The sequence below is a fragment of the Anas platyrhynchos genome, chromosome 4 (genome assembly GCF_047663525.1).
Source record: "Anas platyrhynchos isolate ZD024472 breed Pekin duck chromosome 4, IASCAAS_PekinDuck_T2T, whole genome shotgun sequence".
Lineage (NCBI taxonomy): Eukaryota > Metazoa > Chordata > Aves > Anseriformes > Anatidae > Anas > Anas platyrhynchos.
This window is the reverse complement of record NC_092590.1, coordinates 31004288-31029987: the sequence shown is the minus strand read 5'-3', so window position 1 is coordinate 31029987 and position 25700 is coordinate 31004288. Positions and strand designations below refer to the sequence as shown.

Sequence of the window (25700 nt, the reverse complement as noted above, 5' to 3'; positions counted from 1 at the left end):
CAACCATTTTTGTCATATTTTCTGCCTTATTATTGAAGACTAGGAGCAAAGTAAAAAGGCAATTTTCAAACCCAACATTCTGTGTTTCGTATTAAGACTGCTACTGAAGAAATATCTCAGATTGAATGATCACGTTAATGTCAATGATAACACAAAAATCTGCAGAAACACCTTCTCAACTATGCCTAATTAATGTTTAAAACCTGAGCTAATAAATGTTCTGAATGGAAAGTCCATCTTCTACAATGTGCAATCACTGCACATGTGGTGGTGAACACTCCTATGAATTTATTGCACTTCTGAGGCTTCAGCAAGCATTTTATATTATTAGTCATAGTTCCTATGTCATTAGTTTTCCATTGTCTAAATGTAGATAATAAAAATACTATTCTTTTGGAGGAAAACATACTGACTCCCTACTCTGCATAGAGGAAGCAATCAACAAGGATGCATTTCATTTAACATTTAGTAATATTTCTAATATTTCTGGAGCTGATAGAGTGGGTTTTGCTGTTTTATGTATTTAGTAAAAATATCTATCCTACATTAGAATAACCCTTATGAATTTTTGGATAATTTTCTCAGCCTTTCATTACTACTCCATTTTTGTGATTGCATTTTATTAGAACACTGTAGTAAAAAGTATGGATTTTTTTGCCATTCTTCTAAGTACTGTAAGCAAGCTTTATCAGTTTAGCATTATTAGGTATAGCTTGAATGATAGCATCGGTTAATACTATGTCTTCTTTCTAAAAATCCAAATTGATAGTGCAAGTTAATGTAAAGTAATGTATTTTTGTGTATGAAAAAGTCATGAGCCATGCAGTTGTTATATCCTTCAATATTGTGTTTATTAAGATGTCTCAAACTGTTATAAATTACATCTGTTTTATTTATGGTTTTCAACAAAATTTGCTAATATTTAAGTAACTATCATTCAGTCAGCAGTTGTTTCATTTAAGCTTATTTTTGAGTTTGAGCACTTTTTGGTGAAGATTTAAAGGCAAAAAGTCAGAGACTGACCTAACTTCAAAACAAAACCATCAAAAGTTAGCTCCTCCTCAGCATTCTTCAAACTTCCCTCCTTCACAATAATTATAACACTGCTCATCATTGAATGATATAGCACATGACCTTGAAGAATGAACACTGAATTAAATTGAAATATCTGCATAGCTAGATGCCAATACTGGCACAAACTCTGAGATTTGTTTCTAATTCTCTTTTCAAGACCCTGAAGCTGAGCTACTGGAGATAGTAAAAGAGTAGTATATAGTAGATCGTATAAGCTACCATCAGCGTAGCCAATGGGGCCTCGGCATTTGTAAACTGAGTTATGGCAAACAGTAAGAAAACAAGTGTGTGATTAGAGAAATAGACTCTGGAAGGAGGATGAGAGCTAGAGACACAACATGAGGGAAAAAAAGAAGTATAACACAGAAATAAAAAAATAATTATGGATAGAGGGATTAGGAAAGGAAGAAAAGGATACAAAGTTTAGAAGATAATAAAGAGAAAGGAAATACAGCAAGGACACAGAATGATTTTTACTTGTCTATCCTTTTTATCAGTCATTAATCACAAACTTGTACTAAGGAACCTATCACAATGGAGTTCTTTTAATTGGTTAGGACAAGAAGTACCCCTCTTCATTGCATCACTTAAATGACACTTACATGCTTAAGCCTTCTTTTCCTTTCCAATTTGGCTCTTATGCTGTCTCCCCAGGTTCTTAGATTTTTTCTAAAGTAAGTCTTCAATGAGAGCTTTTGTACTGCCACTTTTAGCTAAACAGTTGTTCATAAACACATGCAACAGGAAAATGTTATGCCTCTTTGGTTTGCTTTTCACTAGTCTCAGCCAGGCATAACAGTTTCTTGACAGTGGTGCCATTATTACCAGCACCATCAGCACTGAAGAAAGCACAACTAGCAAACAGAATAGCTTCCCTTCTTGTCATATGAACAAAATCCAAGCTCAGCAAGTCCAAGAACACAAGTTCAACAACACTAAAAACATGGAAATTCTAGTGAGAAAAAAAAAAAAAAAAAAAAAAAAACTACAATAAAAAAGAGAAACTGAGATAGATATGACAGGGTTTTTTTTTTTATTAAAAAGCTAATGATGAATATATTCTGCATGCTTAGGAAAGTCCCACTGCACTCATTCATAGCACAGCAAGCTTGGTGCTTGAAGGAGGTATGACATCTCTTTGTTCTCTAGTGCTCATCAAATTCTCTGCTCTTTTTCACAGAATCACAGAATTTCTAGGTTGGAAGAGACCTCAAGATCATCGAGTCCAACCTCTGACCTAACGCTAACAGTCCCAACTAAACCATATCCCTAAGCTCTACATCTAAACGTCTTTTAAAGACTTCCAGGGATGGTGACTCCACCACTTCCCTGGGCAGCCTGTTCCAGTGCCTAACAACCCTTTCAGTAAAGAAATTCTTCCTAACATCTAACCTAAAACTCCCCTGGCGCAACTTAAGCCCATTCCCCCTCGTCCTGTCACCAGGCACGTGGGAGAACAGGCCAACCCCCACCTCGCTACAGCCTCCTTTAAGGTATCTGAAGAGAGCGATAAGGTCACCCCTGAGCCTTCTCTTCTCCAGGCTGAACAAGCCCAGCTCCTTCAGCCGCTCCTCGTAGGACTTGTTCTCCAGGCCCCTCACCAGCTTCGTCGCCCTTCTCTGGACCCGCTCAAGCACCTCGATGTCCTTCTTGTAGCGAGGGGCCCAAAACTGAACACAGTACTCGAGGTGCGGCCTCACCAGAGCCGAGTACAGGGGGATGATCACCTCCCTAGCCCTGCTGGTCACACTGTTTCTGATACAAGCCAGGATGCCATTGGCCTTCTTGGCCACCTGAGCACACTGCTGGCTCATATTCAGCCGACTGTCCACCATCACTCCCAGGTCCTTCTCTGCCTGGCAGCTCCCCAACCACTCATCTCCCAGCCTGTAGCTCTACTTGGGGTTATTGCACCCCAGGTAGAGGACCCGGCACTTGGCCTTGTTGAACTTCATGCAGTTGACCTCCTCCTGGTTTTGGCACAAATGTATCTGTAGGTGCTTTTAGTTATTTCATCAAAGGGTTAATTTTTTATGTCTTGCATTCACAGCCTCTCTTATCTTACTACGCTTTTCTTCTTCCTCCAAAATATCTCTCCTACATTTGGTAAGTGGGGGAGGACAGAAGAAGGGCAGTGGAAATTAAATGGCATTTCTCAACTAGTTCTCTGCAGATTCAGACCGAAAGTTCTCACACAGCAAAGCAGTTAAGCAAGTGCTTGAACTGATCTCTCTTCAGCAGCCAGTCCTACCATGATGGCAACTGCATTGAGGTCTGAGAGAAACGATAGCTCCACTTGAGCTGGGCAGCTCCCAAGCTGCGATAACAGTGCTGCATCCTCATGACTGAAATCATGGTGATTTCTACCAGTCTTCGATTTTGAGTGGTTAACTTTTGGTGAGAAAAAGTTTTCCCACTTCTTTTTGAAGAGTCCTTGTCTTTCATCTGCGACTGTCCTATTGCCTGAACTGGTGGCCATTAAAAAAAATCCCAAACTTCAGTGAGTTGTGAAACAGAAATAAAATGCAATTACATTAAAAAGCCATAATATAACAGCAGTTTCCAGAAACTGGTATCATGTGGATTGCCTACAGTGAAAAAAAGGTCAGAGCCTGAGCAATTCAGCACTCCTGGCATGCTGAGGTATTTCTGAAGATGTATTCATTTTACTTTCAGGCAAGTTCTGACCTTCTCCTGGCTAAGGACAAAAGGTTGTTCTGAACTACCTCCAGTTCCAGCCATTCAGCTCAAAAAGGCATTGATTTGTAATGTAATGAGATTTTAAGGGTTGCTTTTAAGACATCAAACCAACTTCTGAGTATGTTGAACTGTAACTCTTAATTTTGACAGACCAAGAATTTCAGGGCAAAATATTGTCTCCATATATATTCACAAAGCACTAAATACACTCCTAGCTTCTGTGAATTATTAACAATATGATACGGAGGAATCTAAGAGGTCTCAAAATTGCAATACTCCATAAAAAAATAAAAGAAAAAAAATAGTATGTAATGTTTTGCCTCAACTGTCTTTGCCGGCCCCAGTGATGAGAATGTAATAGCTCCCAACCAAGCAGTAACTGAAAAACAGGACAAAGAACAATGCTGCCCTTGATCCTGTAAGCTTATCCTGATGTGCATGGCCTTGAACTTGAACAGTTTCACAGATTAATGTGACTATGTTTATTTATAAATAACACTCCTCCACTGCTCACATTTGTTTTTAGCTGGCCGGGGACCTTGAAGCAACCGCCTGTGGTAAGCCAACCTTTACAACACCTTCTGTGGCCCGCTGTGCTCCTACTCCCCTCACCTGCCCTTCCCCAGAGCCAGTCGGTGGTTACCAGTTACCTCCAGCATAACCAGCTGCTGTGACAGCCTGCCACTACAGCTAAGCCCTACCAAATTCCTTCCCCTTCCCAAAGGATCCTAAACAGGATGTAACAAAGCAGAACTGAGCAAAAACCACCAGGCCCAGCTCAAAATGAAACCAAAAATATTTCTTAATTAATTCTTGTCAGAGCTTTCCACCTTAGATTTTCCTCGTTTCAAAGCTCTGGCTAGGCAGCAGTGACTTCCACCTCCCAAAGACAAGGTATCCAACGAATTCCAGTAGCAAGCCGACTTCAACCCTTTAGATTTATTTGACGGAGTTCTCTTGAAGTCACCCTTTCTTAATAAAGCAGCTCTATCTTTTAGCTCCTGGAACTGAGGCGCTTCAGTGAATTCCAGCGTTCATCCAGCTCAGGTTTGACTTCCCTGCCCTGCAGCTCCTGAGGGAGCACGCTGGTGGCCTGCCAGCACCACTGAATGAAGCAAAGGGGTCAGCCCTGCTGCCACTGCATCAGCAACATATGCTGCCTGACACTCTGGTTAGTATTATAACAAGTAGTAGTGAGGGAGAAAAAAAAAAAAAAAAAACAACCCACAGAAAGCTCCAGAGCAAAGATCCTCCTGAATATGCATTATTACAGGGTTCTGTGGTCCTCTCTGGCAAAAGAACTCAGCAGTGTAATGTGGGTGGTAAGACACACCTGGAAACTGAGCTTCGTTTAAACTTGCTGAAAGTTGCATTTTTCCACAAACTAAAAAAATAAATAAAATAAAACATAAAATAGAAAATAGAAAAAAAGAACAAATAGCATTTAACTTCAGTGGGAACAGTTTTTACAGCACTAAATAAGCTGATAATAAAGATGATTAATACATAATGCAAGGAGATAAGAGTGTTGAAGGCAGAGTAAAAATGTTATTTTCAGCAGAAATTGGACAGCTTGGGAAGGGCAAGAATGACAATAGGCTGAAGAGGAATGTTTGGCTTATTTATTATTTCACAACATTACTCAGGTCGGGACAGACTGAGTAGGTTGTACTGAAGCTTAGAGAGAAACTACACGGAGCTAGGAAAAGTTTAACAGGAACAAGAGAAGAGAGAGGGCACGTAGGAGAGCAAAGGTCTGAAGCAGTGCTGAATAGCACACTATCACATGGGCATACTTACACCTCACAGTGCTTATATATCAGAAACAGATAAGTTGTACCAATACTGATATTCACACATCAGTTTATTACCAAAACTTCTCACTTACTTGTTTAAAGCAAGTTCATGTCTGACTGCCCTTCTTGCTAAGGACACACTCGAATATTAACTCAGTAATTCTGACAGCTCCAAAACCAGGAAAATATTCTGGTCTTCACTGGTTACTGAAACACTTTCTGATTTAGATTCAAAATTACAGTATTGATATCTACAGTGTTTAACATGGATTTCCATTTTTGACAGTGCATTTGACGGAACAATACTTGTACCAGTTCTGTTTTGGGAGCTGTGCCAGGCAATGGTTGCCACTGTTTCAGACAACATAAACATGTAGAAAGTAGATATTTATAGGACTAATGGTACAGCTAGAAGAATTAGTTGAGTTTTTGGTAACTCAAGCTTTTCTACAGAAATAAAAGATTTCAAAGCTAAAGGCAAGTTGAGAAGAATCACTCAAGAGTCTAGATGTGTATCAGTACGTATCTGAATGGAAATAGAGCTGGTATCTTTAACAGGAAGAAGTAGTAGAGGGGAGGGAAAAGAAGGGAAGAGAAGGAGAGGGAGGGAAAGTTGATAAGAAAGGTATTTCCTAAGGAAGGGACTCAGAAACAGGTAATTTATATGAATATGGGGAGTAAAGAGAGATTAGAATATTTCACTAAGCCAGGATCCTCACTGGGGCTTTTTGATGATGAGGGTACAGGCTGCACAGACAGACTTGCAGGTTGTGGAGTCTTTCGCCTTAGGGATATTCAAAAGCTACATGTGTCCATGTAGTGAACTGACTCAAAAAAATATAAGATAGATACACACCGGCCCTGCCCTTCATTCCTTCACGTTTTTTCATGAAACATCCCTGAGCAAACAGGTAGGATGAGACCTGCAGATTACTGCAGACAAGTTCTCCATCTGGCCCAGGAAGTGAGGCTAGAAGTAACTTTTAGAATGTAAAGTGTTGTTGTACGGGTATGAAACTACAGAGCTTATTCCTCTACATCTGCGTGTTAGCATGGAACAGTGCCACATTGCCATTTACCTACATATTTCATCCAGCCTGGGCTGTTCATAGGAAAAGATGCTAAAAAGCATCTTTTCCCTTATTGAGGAAAAAAGCAAATGCACAGAAGCAAATGCAAATGAATTGCACTGTATTTGCACATCTATCTGTTGTTGTTGTTCTGTCTATTATCACCATCTCCAGATTCACCTCTTTCTACTGGCAGTAAATTTAGGATCCTGATATAATAAAACTTTCATATAATACTAACATAATTTAATGGAAAGCTGGTTTTTTTGTTGTTGTTGTTGTTTTTGTTTTTTTGATTAAGGTTTTGGCAAAAAGCATTGATGGTAATATAAATAGTTAAAACTTTTTTTGCCTTTTCTGAACCTCATTAACAAATAAAAAGAGTTGACAATACTGAGCACTCTTCAGCAACACGACTTTCTGTTTATGCTTTGTATTTATTACTGAATTGAAGAAACACCTAATAAGCTCCTGCTCAGTAATACCAGCCTACGTAATGGGATTGTTCAAGTCCACCAACAATTTGTTAGGTTTGTGTCCTTTGCATTAGCAGACTAATGGACTTCGTTGTCAACCTGTGTCCTATGAATACTTGTCTTCTGTATACTAGAAATCCAATGACATTGTATTTATTCATCATTGAAATCAAATGAAGTTGGATTTTATTCAGCAATTTCTCCCAATGCACTAATAAATTTCCTGCTTTACAGGACAGCTGTGTGGGGCATATGAAAAGCTGAAATTAAAAACAAACAAACAAAAACTTATATTTCATTACAAAATAGAATATTAATAAACATTAAAATATAGTAATAATAATAATAATGATAATGAATTTTGAGATTACAGTGATTTATTTATTTATCTTTCAGCCCCTGAATAGTGACCACAGGAGTGTGGAATTCATTCTGGGGATATGGCCAAATTGTCCTGTTAATATGATGTACGTAGGTATAAATTCTGCACTACATATTGTGTATGTTCATCTAATGTTTCTGTCCCTCATTTTTCAGCATTCCCAACATCTTTTCATTTGTTTACATGCTGCAAGGTGAAAAAAATGAGCTTCTTGTGTTACAGAAGACCACTACTAGACTCCAACTTCTTTTTATGTCCATGTATTCCAGAACACATGAACATGGCTTATACCAAAATGCCAGTTCTACTTACATTCTTCCTTTCAGGTAAATTACAAACCATACACTTAAACGAAGATGTTAAGAGGCATCTGAGCCACCATTTCAAGATGCCAATACACTCAAGAGGACATAACAGTATCATTCAACTCACAGCTCACTGAAGCTCTAAGGTGGCCCAAATTCCTTTTTTCTTTTCTGAGTTTGTCAAAAGCCACATTGCAGTTCACAGAGACTATCACTCCTCACTCAGAGCTACCAGAAATTGCCTTAGAACAAAAACAAAACAAACAAAAAAACTGAACATCTTGGAGAATATTATATTACATGCAGGCCAGACACATAGACTGAGAGGTCTACAAGACAAGCCAGCATATGCTGGTGACAACAGACCTAAAAACTTTAACTTTTAATGTTAAATGTGCCTGATTGATAGGAATTTTCTGGTGTGTTGTTGTCTATGGGCTTGGGTTCTTTTGTTTATTGTTGTTGTTGCTGCACTTCATTTGTTGCATTCAAAACATTAAAACCTAGGAACACTAGTGGTTGTTTTTGTTTTTTAATATTGGCCCTGCAGTCTCTATGGTCACAAAGTTCCCTAACAGGGGAACATAGAAGCTATTTAACAACAACAAGTGGGCTCCATCATAGAATCACACAATATCCTCAGCTGGAAGGGACCCCCAAGCATCATGAAGTCCGTCTCCTGGCTCCCCACAGGACCACCCAAATACCAGGCCACATGTCTGAGAGCACTGTCCAAACAAGGATAGTAGTAAATTGAACAGGAACTGCCCTATATCATTACCCTGTTAGCATGGACTCTGTCACACTTCTGGCCTGTGCTATTATTCCCCAACAATATCCAGGTGTTTTATGGAAAGTGGCAAGAGTCTGAGACTGCAGCCTCGGTGCAGCCATTCTGGTTTGGATGGTGAACTTGGCAGTGTGAGTGCAGGTTGTTCAGTGCCAAGTTGTTTCCGTGCCAGATAAACTATCCGTGGGACATACAGTTTAATACACGCCTAGCCATGGCAGACAATTTCTACTAACCTTATCACTCAGTTTGCACAGTAGGAGATGGAGTTAGGCACTATTCACTAAAAAGCATTCTCAAAGGAGAAGTTTTATCTAATCACATGTTGTGACGAGGTTATCCTCATCCAGTATGAAACCTGTTAGCTCTGGAAAACAATCTCTTTTATCATGCAGATAGCAGCAGCTATTGCATTGCATGGCTGAAAGGTTCTGCATATCAAGGTCTTTGCTTGGGGAGGGTCAGTGGAGGTTGGAATTTATCAATATGAATTAAACAGACAAGCTGACCACTCATGACCTTCTCATGAAATAAACTTTTAGGAGCTGGCAGGTGTGAAGGTGACTTGACAAAGCCTTTACTTATGTGAGAGAAAAGTTCAAGAGATATCTATCAGAAGACTCTTCAGCTTCCAAGGTGAAACTTAAGCCTTTCTAAGACAAAAATACTTAATTTCCCTTGTATATCTTTTATAAAAATACTGCTGTAGGGTAATACGGATCAGCTTTAGATTTTTCTGTTGTCATCTTACTCATTTCACATGAGTAAAACAACTGCTTCCCAGTCAAGACGAAAATTCTTCATGAACTGTCAAACAGACAATTGGTTTTTTACAAGAGCAGTAAGGCTCATCCAACAACTTGCCAGCACAATTTGTTGCTCCAACCTGTAACCATAGCATAACTGGCTGAATTTAATCCTGTTTCCATACATAAATAAAATACTTGAGAATTTTCAAGCAAATAAAGTACGTTCTTTAAAGTCCCTTGGTCAAATAACAAAAGTATTAGCAACCACAGAAAAAATCCCAGCATTAGTGATATGTTATTTGCAATAAGTTGTTCACTCACTTTTTTGCCACATGGATGCTTAGGATCTAAAGCCTCACTCACAAGAACCTGTTATACTAATATGACCATTTAAGACTCATTCTGAATCTACACAGCCTTTCAGGCAACACTGAAAGCTTTTACAATGCTTTTGATATCAAACACCTTGTCCATTGTATCTCCTCTCTGCACTGAGTGCCAACTTCATCATTTGTGGAAATTTTCAATTTCACACAAGAGTGACTTCTTCTCATGCTCTAAGTTATGGTTAGAAATCAGAGTGTTTTATAAGAATAGAATACAGAAATAAAAATGAATTATAGTATTTGACAGCTTGATACTAAGGATTTTGAAAAACATAAAAACATAGCTAACTCCCTTTGGTCCCCAGCATTACAAATACAAGAATTTGACAAGTAATTTGATCTGTGCAGCTGCTTTATTAAAACACATAATTTACCAGTAATGACTGTTGTGATAACTTTTTTACTCACAGGACCATTCAGGACACTCTTGCTACATGTTTAAAATCTGCCACCTACAGATACTCTAACATGGCAGCTAAGAGCTACACCTAACCATATTCCAAATAGCGTAATAGAAATGAAGTATGTATGAAATAATTGTTTGTATTTGTTTTCAGGTATTTTCTATATGAACATTTCTATCTAGGACAGCCTGTATCTGACAGCTTCCTTTTTAAATATACAATGTATGGTGCATTTAAAATACAATTACCAGGAAGGAAAAAAAAATAATAATAAAATGGAAAACAAAACTGTTTCATTTAACTCAGTTTTACTGCTGGTGCAGACCATAATTTTCAATAGTTGTTCCTAAAATCTACTTTTCAGACCACCTTTAAGGCAATGAGCTGGAAGTCCTCACTAAATACAATTAGAGAAAATTATAATATGAGGCTACCAACACATCTTTTAACTTAATGCAATTACTCCTATGTCAACACTTCTGGTGAATTTCACCTTTCATATTCACATGTAATAAGAAACAACAAATTATTGTGAAGTTTATATTCACTTGATACTTTGATTTGTTTGCATACTGATTAATCCACCAAGAAAAAACTGTCACCAGCATTCTAGGCCTTCTAATACACCATTACTAGATGATATTTTACTTTCCTTTGCTCATCTTGCAACAAAGTGAATGACAATTTTTTTGATATTTTTCATCTCCTTAAAGTATTTCAGTCATTTTAGTCCTGTATAATGGACTTCAGACAGACATTAGGGCTGTTCTTCTTTCATTGGGTCACTGATAAGGATTCCTTGGACTCCTCAACCTTATATGAAAAGATTTGAAACTATTTGACTGGAGAAATATGGATTTTATATCTATCCCTATGATGTCAAGCTTCCACTCCTCTTTTGTACTGACCAACAGACTGATGTGAGTTGTGTGGACTAGGAACAAAAGCATCCAGAACATTTTAGGCATCTCTCCAATCACATAAAATACAGAAGAGATGGAATTGTATGCATTCCAATCTGAGTAACCTGAAGTCCAGGCAATGGTAAAAATGCTCTCACAATTTTTGTCCTATCAGACAGCCATGATCAAGTAAGATTCTTATGCTTAAAGGGTATCAAAAACAGCTAAAACTTAAAATATACAACCAAACACACAGAACTGCTCAGGGAACAGCTACAAATTTACATCCTATTTGAAAAATAGTTTTGGAGAAAGCATTTTGTTAATTGGCATGGACAATGACTACAAGGCTGCTTTATAAAGTTGTTTTTGCCATAATTTTGATTATCTCAGATACTTAGACATCATTTTACAAGAGTTGCTTAGAAAGTTGTTCAGCAGATACTGCAAAAATTTACCAACATCTAGCCCAAACTTTACCACTACATTTCATTTTGATTGATCATGTCTCTTTTTATCAAAATAGCTACCTTACAGTATAGAGAAACAGCAAAGTCAGTAGAAAATATTTCTCTGCTGATAAAGCTGCAGCCACATTAGAAGGGTAACAGTGTTCTTTACGATGACATTCAGGGGGAATGAATCTAAGTGACAGCAGCTGAGAAAAGTCTGAAGGATAGAACATGATCTCTGCAGCTAAAAGTAAGTTTGCCCTGCACTGTGGAGCACCACACAGAAGTATCCAGCCCAGGTATGATCAAGCAAGCTCTTGAACTAAAAGCAGTGAGGTCACGTCCACATGGCTGAGTGGTAAGGTTTATTCACTTGAAAGCAGAGCCAGTATAACCCAAGCTATACTGCTTTCAGGATATGAGCCACAGAGTGATGCCCTATGCATCACAGGATGATGCAGGGTAAAAAGCTGAGCTGGCATTAGCTGTTAGGGAGTTGTTCAGAAAGAGCTAGCAAAACAGACAACTCCTGAGGAGAATGAAGGAGGCAGGGGAGCATGATGGGCGGGGGGGGGGGGGGGGGGGGGGGGCGGGGGTATCAAAACAAAACAGTAAAATGGAAGACATCAGACAGAGATAGTGATGGTAGATTAGGAAAAGCCCTTATCTGTTTAACTGAGGATTCCGTGGTCTGGAAGCCAGGGAAGCTTGAATTCCCCTACCTCTTTTCCTGAGGGCATTTCTAGCTCAAGGTGCTTAAGCAGCTCCTGAAGAAGGACCAGCATGAAGGACAAGATGTCTGGGCAGTCAGTCCTGTGTGCCATGGCTGCAGCCACCCATCCTGGTCCTTACAGCTGCCTCTGTGTGATCTCATTTACTTACAGATGAACAGTGCATCTTACGAGTAAACCTAGGAGCTGTACTGCAAGATTCAGCAGTAAAAGCCTATAAATAATATATAGTTTTTTTAATATAAATATACTATATTTATATAAAATATATAAATAAAGGGGCTGCTTAATAAAAACAGGAATTGTGACCTTGTCAAGAGCTCTTGATCCAAATTATTTTTATCATAGAATAAAAATCTCTTCATCTGTCTTTGATAGGGCTTACATAATTGCTATACCACAGCAAACGTGCCCTGATAGTCATGAATGCAGGTGCTCTAATTTGTAATGCACCATTTTAAGGCATTGTAGTTACTTAACAGGACTAATGATACAGAAATCACTGTCTTTGTTTACATTTGTTTTAGAAAATGCCAGACAAACTGTTGGTGCTTTGAGAGCTATAACTCATGCTATTTAAAACAAACTTTCACTGGCAAAACACAGAATCTAGTTTTGTTGCATTTTTCACCCAAAACACATTGAGAAGGTTGAAAATTGACAGGAAAAAAAAAAAAAAAAAAAAAAAAAACAAACAGATAAGTAGTCACTGTCCTTTAAACCTCCTGATATTGTTTTATCATCTGTCTGCAGTTTCTTACACTTCCCTTATAAAAAGATTAGGATTTAGGCAAGGATGATACCTTTTATTAGGCTGATACATATATATGGGAAAAACAGACAGCTTTATGGCATGTTTGAATCAGAAATCAGACTGAGAATAATTTCCTTTAAACTTATATTAATCATGTCAATGAATTAGACAATCAGAGAATAAAAAAGTTGGAATAGGTATAAAAAAAGGTTATTGGTAACAGGAGAGAATTGAAGATCATTAGTTCTTGTGGGACAGAGACTAAAATCCAAAACAATTAGATGATCATAAAATGTATGGGGAAATTTTAATGTGGTATAAAACCAATATTTCTACTGCATTCCTAATACTGAACATTTTGATTTCTATTGTAGACCTGAAGTAGGGCCGATGTGCCTGAAAACTCATCTGTTTTTCTCAAAGAATGGGTTAAAATAATATATATATATATTTATATATATATATACACACACATATAACATATATAAAAATAAAGAGAGAAACTCTCCCTCTACATGTTGCCTTAAGACCATACCCAGCCACAATAAGGCTGTACTTACACAGTGGGTTTTAGGGTGGCTCCAGCTTCGGTTCTGTGCAGTGCCTACAGCAAGAGGCCCTGACCCACAGGCATTGTGGTGCCTGTACAGCTAATATCAATCGATTGCTTCTTTCCTGCTTCTTCCTGAGCAAGGATTAACTTCTGATGACTGCGTGACTAGATGGACCACTGCTATGTTAGTAAGCAGGGTTGCTGTGACAACTGGTACCTCTCCTAAAGAGACAATTTCTGAGTTTGCATAGCCAAGGGCTAGCAACTGGGACAAAACCAAAGCCTAATGAAAAGCAAAGTACATTAAATTACATCAAGTAGTAGCCAATCAGCCTTAAGCTGCTATGAGAAAACATTAAATCATCTGTTATTGTTATATAAAGGAGTAGTGCCAATTTACAGCAGGATGTAGATGAATTGTCAGCACAACTCCTGTGTATAAATGAGGACCACAGCAAATTAACACATTCTCCAGGTGTGAGAGCAATCAAAACTGAAACAGTATTGTAGCAAGCTTATTTTTAAAATATGACTGAAAAAATGAAAACAAATATCTATTTTTAAATAAATATTCATGAAAGATTTATTGACAGATTGAACTTAAACACTTCCAACACTTCCTATTTTTTTATTGTTGTTGTTGATTTTTGTCTGTTTGTTTGATTCTAATAAAAGCCTTGCTTCTTTTACATGTTTTGTTAGAATACCCAGTTTAATGTTTTTATTTCTTCCTAACCTTCAATTTACACTGTAATAGCAGATACTTTTTTTTATTATTTTTTTTAATTTTGAGCTGGGGGTTGAGGGGATGTGCCAGGTAGCTCACCTCTGGCAGTTTGTGGATGATTCAATAAAGAATATTAGAAAGGTCTTTTACTATGTGTCTTGATGGTTAGGTGTTCAGAGGTCAATTTCTGCCAAACAATAAGGTTAAATCTTTTTTTTCTTTTCTTTTTTTTTTTTTTAAATAAGGTGACATGTATTGAATAGAGAAGAGTTGTCCTTGATTAACTGGGCTGCTATCTTCCATATGCGATGCTGGGATCCCCTGGTTTGTCAGACAAAGTTAATTGTAGATGAATAAAGTTTTTATATAGAGCTAAAGCAAGTGGATGCCCCAGTTCTTCTAGTTCTTCCCCAAAATAGAGAACAAGTATATTTTGATTTGGATAGACTTTTTCTCCAATGAGGATGACCTAAATTGATCCATCCAGGTAAAATCAAAATTTGAAAACTATATCCAATTTTGGGAAGAAAAAAAAATCAAAGTATTAGAAATTTAGGCTCCCCTTGATACAAAATCAAAAATAAACAAACAGAAATGTTTCTAAAAAGCTCTTAAATGTTTTTAGAAAATGTAATTGTCTATATATATATTTACCTTAAGGATAACTGTCTATAATTTCTCTGACATTTACAAACATAAACACTGCCAAGACCTTTCAAAGTTTACTGTTAAACACAATACAACTTTCTTTATAAGTTATGCTACCAAGCTTTTCCCCCTTATTTCTTTTCTCTGAAACACTGTCTTATTTTTAATTCAAGACAATACAGGTGTCAGCTTGCACTGACTTTGAAAGTGAAGATATTTGGTATGCATGTGATTAATCTATTAAATCTTTTTTACCAAAGGGTAGACAAGAGATTAGAGGAAGACAATATCATTGTTCTTCAGCATTAACAAACCCAATGCAAAAGGAACACTCTTCATCTAGTTTGTAAGACACATAGTCCCATAAAGCCAAGATTTATAAGGCTGTATAAATTCTGTGTCCATGCCAGGGACACAAAAGCATTCTGTCAGCATTGGGGTGTGCATTTGATCGCTTAACAAAAAAGAAAGGAGCAAGAAATTTTCAAAAGATCTCTTTTCATCGCCTAGAAACATGCACAGGATAAACTGAAAGCAGAAGCAAATTCATTCTGTAACCCACATATATCCACGGGGTTAAGGCTAGATAGGGCAAAAATCAAGAAGAAGAAAAAAAAAAAGAAGTCAAATGAGCAATTTTGCTGTGAGAATTTGTCATGAACTTGATCTTAGATGCCCAGTTAATGGGTAAACAGCTATGTCATCTTAGAGAAGTAAGATTCTTTTAAATTTAGAAGCATCAAATAAAACAGGTGTTTATTGTTAAAAATCACAATTCTCCAAATGTTTCCAAATCTTCCTTCAAAGATGGGGATAGCTGTACAACAATCAGTGAATAAAAGTTTATATGATCTAATTCATCATATGTATCATACAAATCAATATGATCATTTGATTAATTTCTGTTTCTACTGGCCTTTATATATGAATCATAGCTACAATCAACTAAAAAATATCAAAATACACCTAATAACCCCCCCACACCAAATTATTACGAGAATTTAGCTACATCTTGGTCCTTCAAAGCTGCAGTACATCACAGCTGTCAATATGGCATTACATGTGCATATTGAACCTGGGAGAAGTCAGTTATAAGAAATGGTAGCTGGGTGTTTTCTTTTAAATTATTTTGTTGGTAAGCAGTATTTTTAAGTCAAAGGAGATTTTAATTTTTTCTGCTCTTCTGTGTCTTCACTGAAAGATGATTTCTAACAAAATCTACAAAAAAGAACCCTTCACTGAAGACAATTCTTTTTTTCTTCACAAAAACAAACAAAACTCTCAAAAAATTAAAGACAAACAGCACATTTCCAAAGTCATTGCAGTTGAAGACGTTTAATTCTTGAACTGAGTTTTGTATGCCTACCATTCTGATAAAGCTGATAGCACTGCTAAACACTATTCTGACATAACTGAAGGCAAGGTCCCTTCTGTGCGGGGATTGTATTTTCTGTAAGTGGAATCCTGAGCAAACTGGAAACCAGGCCACTTTTTTATCAGCCGCTGTGAGTTGAGATTAATCTCTTCTGTCTTCACACACATAAAATATCCAACCATGTTTAAGAGTGCTAAACACAGGCTGGCTCCACCTGCTTCTTTCAGAGCTAATCGCTTTGTGAGATACTACAAGTGGAAGAACCTTAGGTGAGCCAAATGTAAAGAATGGCTGGTTGATAAGACTGCCTTTCAGGGGCAGCAAAGCAAAGTCAGGATTTCCTGTTTGATAACCAATGAGATAGTGAAACTCTGAATAAACCAACAGCATTTCAACTAAGACTCAAGAAAATACTTTTCCTTTTCCAGGTTTTATACCAGTATTACTTAGGGGCATCTATCACTCACAAGGAGAGGGACCTCATAGGAATGTCCAAATAACTCACATTTTCATTTTTTTTTACAATTTGTTCAACATTAAGTATTGGTCATCAATTTTTCAGAGTAAAATGCAAAGACTTTGAGATCTTCTTCCCTACTTACAATGAAATACATCACAAGATATTTTCCCTATCTCACTGAAGAAAGTAATTCTTTTCTTCTACACATTTCTGCTTACCGTACCACTTCAGTTAGTGGCTACTGCAATGCCATCAATCCATTGGTCCAAATTATACCCAAACTACTAGAGACAATGTGAGGTGAATATAAACTATCCCCCCTGAATTATCAGGCTGGGGCAGGGGAATAAGTGGCTTTTAATTAAACTTGTCATGGTAATAAATATGCCTATTGGCCTAACATCATCACTTTCCTGGTTCTGTATGCATTACCTCAACCATAAGGATGTGATGCATGCATTTATCTAGACAAGGATAAAACAAGAGTACATCAAATGTATTTATGAACTTCTCACGAGTGGCAATCAAACAGAAAACAACACTTTTCATAGAGGAAATCAGTTGCTGTTGCTGATCCCTTAAACTAAAGAGCAGCAGCTTAGCATACTGGATACAGATGTTTTCAACAGTCTTCCAGCTGGTCACACTAAAACTTTCTGAATACCCACTTAGTTATTCCATGACACTTTGGCCCAGCAAAGTGTTCATTGCTTTACCTAATTTTAAGCAAATGGAGCTGATTTTAAGTCTTAGTGGAGCTGACAGATCTGATTATTGGCTAAAGATAGGCATACATTCAATTGCACTGCTGCATCAGAGCCTACAAGCTGTGAAGAATGCTTAGTAGCTACAATATTCACTGAGACACACAGGAATTGTAAGCCCTCAAAACCTCTTGGTATGTTACGACCTCATTTTAAGTTCTTAATCAGTTGCCAAACATTTGCTTAGCTGTTAGCACACTGTTAGTTAATGTGTAACAAGTGTAACGAACACTGAAAATAATGTATTTCAACCAGCTAGCAGTAAGCTGCTAAATTCTGCTCAAAATCTGTACAACCTGTAGGAAAATTCTACATAAAAGTGTAGTCACATTTCTGCAAGTTTGACACTCTAAGTCACTGAAGCTTATTTTAGAATCTAATAAGCCTCAACCTTCTACTTGGGTTCCTCTTAGATCTTTTATGACAAGCCGAAGTGAAAGAAGTATTTCTGCAGTATAAACATGACTTTAACAAGTCAGTTATACCTGGTGCATACTGAGGAAATTATACAGTATTACCTTTGTTAATAAAGCCATAAAATGAGTTTCTGGCTGTTGAGATTAAAATAAGAAGTCCTAGTAAATGCACACTATTCTTTAAAAACTGTGACAAAGAATGGCATGTTTGGTTGATGCCTTTGAAATTTGATGATTTCTGTTTGCATTGTAAAACAGATTTGATACATCTAGTGTTGTGTTTAAAGTCATGAAAACCTGATGTTAGTCAGATAATTCATATAGAAACTCTATGAATTATCATATAGGAATGGATCATGGGCTAATTATTCTGCTACATGCTGGTGATGGTCAATAGACAATTCAGAAGAATAAAAGCCATGGTTGGTGATCTTCACGTACAATGTACTTACATTAACACATGTGTATAAAGCCCTCATATAATTTATTTAACTCTCTAAATACACAGCTTTTCATGTTGTTTAATCAGGATGAAGTTAGTGCCAATTCAATGATGGTCTTAAATCAGTGAGCTCAGGATGGGCTTCTCTGTCACCATGGCAGCACAGCCCTAAGCACAGGTCATAAACGCATCAGAGGACTTGAGCAAATACACAGGAGCATGGCTATTTCATCCTCACAGCTGCAAAGCTGCGGTTACTTGAGCTCACACACCTGAACCTGGTATAGGTAAAGCACTGCAGTGATCACACGGTCTTGTGAAGAGCACCACCGAAGCTCATTCTGTAAATCCATTCTGAACTGTGGTCTCCAGTTGAAAAAGAGCCTTCAGGTTGTCTGGGCTACAATCTGCAGGCTGTTTTCTGTCTGCCAGAACAGCCGGTGGAGCTCATAACCTGTTCTCAGCTGCTCCCAATCTTCAGGCCACAGTATTCTTCCCACATGGTGTGAAAAGCACACCTCCATGATGGGAAGTCAGTGGGCTCCTCCAGAAAGACCAAGATGCTGCTGGCATAAAACATTTAATCCAGCTGGCATTTCCCATCTTGACTGCTCCTGAGAGTGAAAACAACTAGAAAAAGGCTGCAAGAAAGGCCTGGCCAGTGATGGCCCACAACTCTTCCCACCTCCACTCAAACAGCTGGGACACCAAGAGGCCAGTGCAGCACAAGCAAATAAAGCCCAGCGCCTCCAAGGCTCCATCTATGAAGTGCAGACTGGCAGCTCCCAACTTCTGCAGTATCAGTGCTGAGAGCTCCCCGGGCTGTCAGCGCTGGAAATCACTGAAATCTTCTGAAGATAAGGAACAAGTCTGTGAATGCAATCTCCATCTAGAACATGAGACAGAAGTGCAAACACTTGAGGTTTCTTTCTTTCATTATAAAAACTATAAAAGGGAAACAAATACTGCAAGTGATTGCAGCCATATTGAACCCAGGGTCAAAATTCTTCAAAAGATGGCTTTGCAAGGATGATGTTGTGTAATAGTACGTTCAGTGGATCTTTGCCATGGCAGCCTTGTAGCAGTGCGACAACACAAGGGGGAACAGGGGAGAGGGAAAGTTACTAAGCCCCTGTGAGGCAGCTGGAGAGGCACACAGTGCAGAAATGGCCAAACTACTGATAGCTGCCTCTGCCACTTCCCTGCCCACTCCACTTCCTTGACAGAAACAAGCCTGGATTCCTGCATCCCATTAATCCTGTCTGTTGCAATGGCAGCTCCCTGGAGACTTCTGAAGACAGTTTAACCTAAAACTAAGTAAGGCAAGGGCAAGGGCCCCAGGCAGCTGTGGCAGCCAGAACATTGTGCAGCAACCTTCACGCCCGCTGAACACAGAAGGGCTCTGAGCTAGCCAGAGGAGTCTTACTGCTTTCCCTATTTAATTTGCTCACTGCAGAAAGTAAAACTGTGCTTTACTACCTATCAGCTGTAATATGTGCTTGAGCTATGACGGTCATGTTGGTATTTTTCCTCCCAGCACGTATCATGATGGAAAACTGTTAAGCCAATTTATTATCTTAACTACAAAGGTGCAAATCACATTATATCCTGTAAGTCCACTGCTACCTATCCACTCCTTACCTTAGTGGCTCACTGAAGAGAAAAAAAAAAAAAAAAGGCAAGAAGTACCTTAAATATGCATATATATGCAAAATAGCACCCAAATGTGAAGGCCAGCTTTCAGAGGTGCACTAAAAGTTAAACCTCAGTGGGACATACTTCTACAATTACTTTCCACTTTTTCAGCGTATAGCTCTTCTTAAAAGCACTTAAATAATACATAGTTATTTTCATGAGCATTTCCATCAAGTTTATTTTTTGTGAGAAACTAAGCGTATAAAAAAAAAAAACAACAAATACAACTGTCTTACACAACCTCTTACAATTGAGCAACACAACAGTATCAATCAGTCCACTAATCAAAGCTAAAAGAAATCAAAGATTCTTTAGACAAGCTTACATAGTTATGAAATTTGAGGAAGTTGTTAATTATTCCTTGGCCCTGTATACATACATATATTTGTATCAGCTTGAAGGAAAAAAGCTGAAATTGATCAACTAACATATTTGCTAGGATATATTCATCCTGCTACATACTCTTACGTCTCTCATCCAATCTGAAATGTAATGCCAATGCTACTACCTAAACTATCAATCAAGTACTGAATATGCATATTACCATCACTGGTCCCAAAATTAGGAAGAACTAGACACACAAGCGCACAGAAGCAATTACCTCCTAGATGAAGAATGATTCAAAAAGAAGCAGATTCTGCAGATCTGATGCATTAGTATCTTCACCCCTGTATCCATACTAACATCACCTTTGTGTTTTTAAAGGATTCAAAGGGCACAGCAAGGAACAAGTTAGAAAGGGAAAGGACATCATCTCCTTTTGTAAAATAGGCTTTAGAGAATAACAGACATTATAAGAAAGAGTTTCTCATGGTCTCTGTTAACAGAGATTTTGATGGCTATTTTGTAGAAAATTGCAGGCTGAAAGTATTTACTAGACTCAAAAGCAAACAAAAACATTGCCAAATTCAACTGAGTTTACTGAGTGCTGTGATGCAATGCACCTCATGAACTGCACTTCCTGACAGTAGCCTAAGTTATGCATATAACCTAACGTAACCTCTTTTCCACGAAGTACATGTTTTGTCTGAGGTTTGGCTTTGTTTGTGTTGTGTTTCTTTTTTTTTTTTTTTCCCCTGCCGTTTTGTTTCCTGGATTCATCTATTTCTGAGCGAACACAGTGTTGATTACAGAATTTTGGTGAGCCTGGAATCTCAAGATCTCCTTTGAGTGCTTAATGCAAGAATCCTTGTAGTGAACACTAAGATAAACTCAATTTACTTGCAGCTTTGTTCTGCACCTTTTATTCACAAAGTATTATTATTATTTAATACATACCAATATTGCAGAAGTAAAAACTGTACAAATCATCATCACTTTTGAAAACTTGCAAAATAACCTCCAAAAATATTGCCAGACATGTTGAAACATATCTGCTTCAACTTCTATGGGGTATTCTTACATTGTACCCTGAACCTAATGCCAAGCATTACAAACATTTCTACTACATCATCCCTGCTAATTCAGTCTTAGGTCTTTCCATTGGTAGAGATAATACTCATCCATTAAAAAACTGACTGGACCTTATTTGGTAGAGCTATTGGTGTTGTACAGCCAGTAATCACTTTATGGGATTAGAAGGGGGTGACAGGTTACAATACTCTGTCTTGTAGTAGGCTTTTTCCTTAAAATTTCCCACTTTCGTATCAGTGCAGGGGGAGAAATGGTAGGATTATTAGTGTGCAAGATCCATGGCAAGCACTGATCAAAGAGGTCATCTGGCTGGTGCAACAGTTTAAGTGCAACAGTTTAAGTACTGACAGCTTCTTTGGAGCTGTCTTTTCAGTTGGGCAGACTGTGTTACTACTGTACACTAAATGAATTATACAGTGTATGTAATTAAAAATAAATAAATGCTGGTATAGACAAGTCTCACAAGTAAGCATAAAACTTGCCCCTTGGAAAACCTGTTATTAGAAGTGTACAATGCCTATAACAGCTAAAAAAAAATACCTGAGGCTAATTACCACATAAGTGCTAGTATCCTAATTAAAACCAAGTACTGAAAAACACTGAAATAAACACAGCTTTATAATATGCAACTGGAAAATATTATCATTTCCTACAAAGCAGTCAAGGGACAAACAACATAGGAATTAAATATTTTCCTAAACAAAAGCTTTTGACTTTTTTGCCTTTGTTCTTTTCCATTTGTTGATATTTTTTATTTGGATATAAGCTTGGAATTCCTGCTTCTCAGCTTGCACGAAGGTTGGAAAAGCAGAAAATCATACATACCTTCTCTGCCTTTGCACTTCTTACCAGTTGTGTGAGCAAGAGGAAGGCTAACCTTTCTGACCACAGCAGATAAAGAAACAAATCAGACAGGAAAATTATAAAAAGACCACAGTCTAGCTGGTGATGGGCAAGACAGAGCTGCAATCTTTTTTCCAGGAGGCAAAGTTCAAAGGATTACACTAGAAAGGTCCAAACCCTCGTGGGAAAACTCATGCATAAAGGGCACATTTCCCCACGGCAGTGACTAGGGTTGCAGAGGGTTAATAGGAGATTAACAAAGACAACTATACAGAATAGTAAAACACCACAGCAGACCCCCTTATGGGAAGATGAGCTTTTTCTTCCTGGAGAGCTGCTTTATGTGACACCATATCCCTAATGATAAATTGCAGGCAACACGGAAAAATTCTACTGAAACTGCAAGGTAATTTACTATCCAAAGTCAGAAGTATAAATGTGCGAAGAGCTGGAGAGTCATTTGAAAATCTCTCTCAAGCAATTACTCCTCTAATAGTCATAAAAATTCACGTTAAAGTATCTGGCTACTGGCGGCCGATTCAAAACAGAAGATCAATTATGAAGAAAACTATCTCCAAGAAATTAAATCTTTCTCTCTGAGAAACTTACTGAAATCTGAAGTAAATGGATACATTTTGATAAAAATCATGATTTTCCAATCGCATGTGAACCTCTAAAACTTAAGAGTTCGGGAAAAGAATATATCTACATTTCTTTTCTGAATTTTTCATAGCAAACATAATCACTAACGTGTATTAAATACTGTAATAAGCGCCTCTCCTTCCTAAATGCATATGTTAGAAGCTGTAGCAGAAAGGTAACCTTGTTCTGCTTATTTACATGATCACTTATGAAAGTTTTCGTTATAACATGAAAAATAGCTTTTTAAAGACTTCCCCTGCTGAATCCTAGGGCATGAAGGGTCCAAATAAGTAAGGCAGTTACATATTTGAATGTAAAATGGCAAATAAAAATTAATTACAGAAACTTGTGCTGTACAAGCATTGCATTTTTTCTTGAATATCATTAATTTAAGGCAACATAAATGTCTCCTTAAGTTTAAAAAAAAAAAAAAAAAAAGATCTGAAATTATGACTCATGCCAGAAAAGAACCTGACTGATCAGTTGCTGCTCAGGGCTGAAACAGAACATGTGGTCACTCTAGGTTGGATCAGAGGCACTGCTTCCTGAAAGTTTGCCTGTTTGCTTTCCTGTTAAATGTAAGTATATATTTCTGAGATGAATCTTAGAATCAAATTTGTTTGCTAAGCCTGGAAAGCAACTGAAAAATAAATGTAACTTCAAGCTCATGTATATACATGTTTTTTAAAGAAAAAAAAAAAAAAAAAAAAGGAAACCCACCAATACATCTCCATATGTAATTGATAAAAACATCATTTGTCTGGGAGGGACTTCATGAGTATTCAGGTGCATGGCTGGTATTACTTTCATTGTATTAAATTAAATTGATCCTCGATACACAATAGAAGTGAGGAAGACTGAAATCTACCAGAGGATGTTCTTCTTTTGTATTATTATTCTTTTAATTCTATTCTTTTAATTGTACTGAAGGAAAACCCAGAAGGTCATGGACAAAACAAATTTTCTTTCCAGTTTAAAATTAAAGAAAAGGTACATTCTAAATTATGCATCTCTGCAATTTATGTGGAAAACCTCTCTCAAAAAAGAGAAATTGGTTTAACCTAATCTGAGCCATCCCCCATTTCCTTTCCTTGAGCACATCTGTCTCCAGTGTCGGGTTACGGCCCCAACTGGTAAGCATTCCTTCTGCTTGATGAACAGCTCACACACCATCTCCTTCCGGAGCACCGGCATCCTTCAAGCAGGAAATGCAGCTGAGCACAAAAAGTCAGGGAAACTGTTTTTGTTGTTGTTTTTTCCCCCCAAGAAAAAGCATAAAATGCAAAAGAGAATGAATGAGTTTTAATTTTTGAGTGGGATTTAGTTTCCAAGCACAGGTTAAAGTCATGACAGAAAGTGCATCATATTCTCATGAAATCATAATTCTCAAGCTGATGAGTTTTGTCTAGAAAAAGTAGTCTTCACAATTACAGTCAAGGAAGGAGGCAAACACTATATGTGGCTTCTGATTCTACACCCTGGTCTGAAAAAAAAACCATACCAACTATCCTCTATATTAGTGGCTAGCACACAGACCCAATAAAACCATGAGATAATAAACCCAATGACATTCGTGGTGGAAAAAAAAAAAAAAAAAAAAAAAAAAAAAAAAAAAAAGCATTAGAAATACTTCAACAATATCATTTCAAAATTTATCCCTTTTTTCCCCTCAAACAGCAACTCCTTTTTTTTTTTTTTTTCTTTTATTTGTTGCATAGCTCATATACTATCTCACAACATAATATAAAGGAACTAAGAAAACTCTAGAATTTAGCCTAATGACATTTGTCACTAGACTTAATAATTGGGATTACCAAGTAGTTTTGAAGTCGGTGTTCTATCCTGATCTTGTCTGGTTAGTGGAATAATTCCTCGGGATCAGCAGGATAGATGAATCTGGGGAATACAAAGGTAGAAAATTTGATTAGAAACTCTGACATTAAATCTTATCTGACAGTTCTAAGTCAAAATAAATAAGAGTTTTCATTTTTATCATCAATCTGCTGAGCATTCTTCATGTCTTTGCGCAGCACTGCAAGCACAATAGAGATTTGCAATGATTGTTGTATTTTTACTGCATCTTTATGATAGAAAGATATGTTATTCCAAGCAGAAAAACTGAGATAGTGAGACTGAAACCAGCATTATCGTATATAACAATTAATTCCTGATAAGCTTTATTTAACATTTTATCCTGATAATACTCAAAAGCTGTTCTCAAAGATTAGCAAGACACCTTATCTTTCACTGGAGTATGTAGTTTTGTGCCAGCCTTAAAAGGAAAGGTAGGATTCAGAAACGGAGTTCAACCAGTCCAATAGGGAATGCTCCCTTAGTCTTTACAAGGGAGTGCCCAATTATCTTTTTCTCCTGTTATCATACATCTTTGCCTATCAATTTTCCAGCTCCTGCCCACTATTTCATCTTTCAATGTAACTTTTGTCACATACACCATTTGTCTTCAGAAGAAGGCATCTTTCTGTAAAAAAGTATCTACACTCCATCTCTTTCCATTTCCACCACAAAAATTGACTTCAAAACATATCACTAGCTCTCGCTTCAGTTATCACCAAAAATATTTTTATATTTGACAAGATAACCTGATAATTAGATACTTTAACTTTTCCTTTATTTCTCCCAATCTTATTCTTAGAAATGGTGCATGATATGAAATGATTTTTTCCCCCAAATTAATAAATAGGCTGTAACTGTATGGCAAATGTCATGTAGAACAATGTATATACCCTGTGA

The 25700-nt window shown here is 37.4% G+C and overlaps 1 long non-coding RNA gene across 1 annotated transcript in view; it reads right to left on the bottom strand.

Annotated features, from left to right (window-relative positions):
• Window positions 1-24899, bottom strand: part of LOC106016071 (uncharacterized) — a 68300-nt gene extending 43401 nt beyond the window's left edge. The window contains exon 1 of the long non-coding RNA XR_003496968.3: window positions 24764-24899. This is a non-coding gene — a long non-coding RNA (uncharacterized lncRNA). The remainder of the gene's footprint in view (window positions 1-24763) is intronic.
• Between the last annotated feature and the right edge of the window lie 801 nt (window positions 24900-25700).